This window comes from Crocodylus porosus, unplaced genomic scaffold (assembly GCF_001723895.1).
Source record: "Crocodylus porosus isolate Cpor-Errol unplaced genomic scaffold, CroPor_comp1, whole genome shotgun sequence".
Taxonomy (NCBI): Eukaryota; Metazoa; Chordata; order Crocodylia; family Crocodylidae; genus Crocodylus; species Crocodylus porosus.
The window spans coordinates 16,881,036-16,886,839 of NW_017728886.1; positions in this window are offsets into that span (position 1 = coordinate 16,881,036).

The following is a 5,804-nucleotide window of genomic DNA, read 5'->3' on the forward strand; positions in this document are numbered from 1 at the left end:
AACAAACCCGTGCTGGCTATCCCTTAGGATGTTAGCCTGGGCCAGTCCATCAAGGATGGCCTCCTTAATTAACTTTTCTGAGATCTTCCCCAGGATAGAAGTCAGGCTAATGGGCCTGTAGTTAGCCGGATCCACTCTCCTCCCTTTCTTGAATCAATAAAATTCTCCTATTATCAAACAGAAGGGGATGTGGTCAGTCATTTAGAAAAGTCATACCTGCCCAGAACAAGTTATCAGGACTGGTTTGTAAATCCAGTGCCAACAGAAACAAATGCTACTACCATGATCAGAGTCAGCCTTATGAGAGATTTAAAGAGCTTGGTTAGCTTAGCCCAACAGGATAAAGGGAAGGGATATGATTGTCATATACAAATACATTGAAAATGTATAGCATGGAATAAAATGAGCTGTTTAAAGCATTGCTATAAGAACAAAAGAATATAAACTGACTAGGAATAAGCTTAGAGTTTAAATGAAAACACTTTTTCTAATCATCAGAGGGTTTCAGAAGAGCCTTATGTTAGACACAAGGATAAAACTTAGCCAGCTTAATAATGGAGTTTGGTAACTTTTTGAACTGGTTGTGTGCAAAAGTAGAGGGGGCTGTACTTAATGACCCAGAAAGATCCTCTCTCAAAGATAGATAGATAGATAGATAGATGCACCCAATAATATATGCACCCAAAAGAAGAACTGACAGAATGAGTTGCAGACTTTACAAGGACCCATGTAAAAATGGATGTGTGACACTACCCTGAGTTGGGGAGATAGGAGCAGGAGTGCAGTAAAAATGCTGAGTGGATTCTGGGTTATTGGAAACTAGAGGTCACTGCAGACAGATCACTGAAGCTGTTTTAGATTCTGACAGAAGTGATGGGCTACTTTGACTTTGCTCCAATTTTGCAGTTACCAGAATCAGATTCTGAATAACAATCTAAATAACTCTTGAGGCTGATAAGTGAACTGGGGATGCTGGGATACAACTCCCACACTACCTCTTAGTGGCACACTGGGATTTTGGCCTAAGGGGTGGGGAGGGGGATTGATTTCTGTTGTAGAATATATCTTGCTGGCTTCTTTAAAAATCCAAGTTTGAGGCAAGTTTTTCAATGATTGTCTAAAGGACTGAAGTCCAAGAGCTCTGCTGGGGAATTGGACTTGTCTGTAAAGTTCTTGCCTATTAAGCTCCCCCCAAATATCCATTTTAATCCAATGTTAATTCACCATTTTTGTTAATCCACTGGAAACTGTAAGACACCATACAGTGTCAGTTCAGCAGACAGTATCAGAAAGCTTTCCGTATATTTTATGAAAACAGAGACCAGTAATGGGAGAGGACATGATTCATCAGACTGGTACTACCAACTTCCTGGAAATTCACAGTTTAGTTCTACTGTCTTGGAACATAGCTGCCCCAGTATGTGGTGTTTTTTTAAAATGACCTGGATCTAACTTATTAATGCCCTTATAAATCACTACGAAGACTTTTAATTCACTTCGGAAATAAATAGGAGGTCAATGGAATTTATGGAACATGGTTGTGGTATTGTTCATGCTTATGTTTGTTGGCTTTTGTGTTCTGCAACTACCAGGTGGTCATCACATTTGGTAATGGAATCCTTTCACCTGAAGTTGTCAGAACTTGACTTTTTTTTAATTTTCTCCCTCTTCTTAACAATATCACTTCTGGCTGTTTTGAATGCTACTGATGTAGCTCATTCAGTTCTTCATCTTCTAGGCTCTGGGATTCAAAGGCAATGACACAGCTTCAACAAAGAGGAAGCTGCAAGAGCAAATCTCATATACTGTATTGGGGAAGAGGGGAATAGACAATTTGGAAAGTATATCCAGCTACTATTTAACATTTGGCAAATTTAGTCAACAGTATTGTTACAGGCACAAATCACTTATAATGTTAAAATTTGCTTTGCACTGCCGTTCTGAAGTCAATTATCTCCCCCCAAGATGTATATGGCTTTGGGTTAGGAATGGACCACAGATTAACCCAGTCATCCTGAGGCAAGTAGGGAAGCAGGAGACCTGGAGGAAGAGCAAGCAGGAGGGTGTAACAGGGGAGTTGTTCTCATACTTCCGGAGAAATCAGGTCAATCAACTAGTTGCCTCAGGTACCTGTGCACAAATGCATGGAGCCTGGGAAACAAGCAAGAAGAATTAGAAGTCCTTGCACAGTCATGCAACTGTGACATGACTGGAATAACAAAGACGTGGTGGGAGCTCGCATGACTGGAGCACTGTCATGGATGGGGACAAACTGTTTAGGAAGGACAGGCAGAGGAGAAGAGGAGGAGTAGCACTTTATGTAAGAGACATATGATTACTCAGAGCTCCAGTATGAAACTGGAGATAGGCCTGTTGTGAGCCTTTGACAGGGTCAGGCAGGAAAGCAACAAAGTTGATGTCATAGTGAGGTCTGCTACAGACCACCAGACCAGGAGGAAGTGGTGGATGAAGCCTTCTTTAAACAGCTAGCAGAAGTTTCCTGATCACAGGCCCTGGTTTTAATGGGGAACTTCAGTCCCCCTGACATCTGCTGGGAGGGCAATACAGCACTGCACAGGCAATCCAGGAAGTTTTTGGAGAGTGTTGGCGACAACTTCCCAGTGCAAGTGCTGAAGTGGCCAGCTAGGGGCCACGCTTTTTGACCTGCTGCTCACAAATGGATGAATTGGTGGGGAATGTAGTATAGTGGATGGCAACTTGGGCATCAGTGACCACAAGATGATTGAGTTCAGGATCCTGAGGAAAAGAAGGAAGGAGAGCAGCAGAGTAAGGACCCTGGACTTCAGAGAAGCAGACTTCGACATGCTCAGGGAACGCATAGGCAGGATCCCCTGGGAATCCAGTCTAAGGGGGAAAGAAGTCCAGGAGAGGTGGCTAATATCAAGAAATCTTAATGAGGGTTCAGGAACAAACTGTTCCAATATGCAGGAAAAGTAGCAAGTATGGCAGAAGTTCAGTTTGGCTTACCAGGGAACTCTTTACTAAACTAAATCACAAAAAGGAAACTTATAAGAAGTGGAAACTTGGACAAATAACTAGGGAAGACTATAAGAGCATTGTTCAGGCATGCAGGGATGAAGTTAGAAAGGTGAAAGCAATTGGAGTTGCAGCCAACAAGGGATGTGAAGGGTTTCTACAAGTATGTTGCTAGCAAGAGGAGGATCAGGGAAGGTGTGGGCCCCTTACTAAATGGGGGAGGCAATCTTGTAACAGAGGCTGCAGAAAAGGCTGAACTGCTCAATGCCTTTTTTGCTTCAGTCTTCACAGGCAAGGTCAGCTCCCAGACTATTGCACCAGACAGCACAGTTTGAAGAGTAGGTGAACAGCCCTCAGCTGTGAAATAATAGGTTAAGGACTATTTAGACAAACTGAAAGTGTACAAGTCCATGGGGATGGATAGGATGCACCCAAGGGTGCTGAGGGAGTTGGCTGATGTGATTGTAGAGCCATTGGCCATCATCTTTGAAAACCCCTGGTGATCAGGATGATTGGAAAAGGTCATAGTGCTCATATTTAAGAAAGCTAAAAAGGAGGAGCTAGGGAACTACAGACCAGTCCCTGGAAAAATCATGGAGAAGATCTTCAAGGAATCCATTTCTAAGCATTTGGAGAAGGCGGCGATTAGGAAACAGTAAGCATGGATTCACCCAGGACACGTCCTGCCTGACCAACCTGATTGCCTTCTATGATGAGATGATGGGCTCTGTGGATGCAGGGAGACCAGTGGATGTGATATACCTTGACTTTAGCAAAGCTTTCAATATAGTCTCCCCACAACATTCTCGCAGTCAAGCTAAGTACTGAGTGGATGAATTGACTATAAGGTGGATAGAAAACTAGCTGGAGCATCAGGCTCAGAGAGTCTAGTTGGCAGCCAGTATCACATGGAGTGCCCCAAGACCAACCCCAGTTTTGTTCAATGGCTTCATCAATGACCTGGAAGATGGCATAGAGTGCACCCTCAGCAAGTCTGCAAATGATACCAAGCTGTGGGGAGTAGTAGATACGTTGGAGGGCAGGGCTAGGATTCAGAGACCTAGACAAATTGGAGGATTGGGCCAAAAGGAATCTCATCATGTTCAGCAAGGACATGTGCAAAGTCTTGCACCTGGAAAGGAACAATCCCACGCACCAGTACAGGCCGGGGATTGACTGCCTGGGTAGCAGCTCTGCAGAAAAGGACCTGGGGGTTACAGTGGACAATATGCTGAATATGAGCCAACAGCGTGCCTTTGTTGCCAAGAAGGCAAATGACCTACTGGGTTGCATTGGTAGGCATGTTGCCAGCAGGTCAAGGGAAGTGATAATTCCCCTTTATTCAGCACTGGTGAGGCCACATCTGGAGTACTGTGTTGAGTTTTGGGCCCCCTACTACAAAAGGATGTGGACAAATTGGAGAGAGTCCAGTGGAGTACGTGGAACACTTTCCATATCTTGGCAGCTACCTCTTTCAATGGGCTACCATTTATTTCTTGGTAAAAATAAATACAACAACAAATAAAGTTTTTGTAGAAAGGACAGACTCTGGTTTAAACTGGTGGTGAGTCTAGTACCAGAGCGAAACCCAAATTAAGAATGGTACCTCTTAAGGTGTAGCTAGACATACAATTCTAATCTATACTAAATAATAATGGTACAAGTGTAACAAAATAATTGCATATTCTGTATGCAGAAGTTACCTCATGAATTTATATTAGTATCATTTATATTCACACAATTTGACTTCTTTCCATAGTGCAGTCACTAGAACAATTTCTGTGAACAATGGGTATGAAAGTTCCACAGAAATTCAGGGATCCACTGAGTTGGTTCGTAAAGTTAGTGTATTTACTAGAATCCAAGAAGACTTTCAATGCAAGATACCCCTCTCCCTAATTAGATTCTAGACATGGAAGATTTATAAATTTTGTTATAATTCTTGACATATAGAATTATTGGAGGGTCATCATAAATTCATGCCCCACACTGCTATGGTGGGAAAAATTGTGTGGGGGGAGGTACAAGGGGCCATTTCCCCATTCCCACTTGCCTCCCTCAGAGGTGCCTACCCCTGCCCCCCCGGCCACTTGTTCCCCCCACATGCCCCCTCACCCCTCTACTGCTTACTTTCTCCCACACCTCTGTTCTGCCTCCAGAGCAGGCAGCAGCAACCCTGGCCCTGGCTCAGCTAGACAGAAGAGGTGGTGGCAGCTCCAGACCCAATTCTTGACTCTTCCTCCCCCTCCCATCCCAAACTGCACATCTCAGGTCTCCTCCTCATGCCCCCCTCCCCCACAGCAAAACTTCTCCTCCACTGCAGGTGCCACCCCAGCCTGGGGCAGATAGTGGCTCAGTTACAGCTTCAGCCTCAGCCTTTGCACCCCCTACGCTGATTGGGGAAAATAAACCTCCTCTTTGATTTGAGTAAATATAGTATATATAAAGAATCTGCATCTGGCTTTCATTCTTACTCTTTCAGGAGCATCACCAGCGCTTTCCAGTACAAGAAAGAATACCACATAAACAAACAAGGCCCTTCATTCTGTTCATTATAAAAATTAAACATTTTGGATTTGTTATAAATCAAGTATATCTGTGGTATTTCAATATACTCAATACTGTTGTGGATATTCAACATTTGCAAAAGGGATACACAAAGTATAGACCCCTTTTCCACAGGTACTCCTACTTCACTATTTTACTTTTTACAACTCTCAATGTCATAGAATCATATCATAGAATCATAGAAGTCGGGTTGGAAGGGACCTTGTAGATCTTCAAGTCCGACCCCCTGCCTGGGTGGG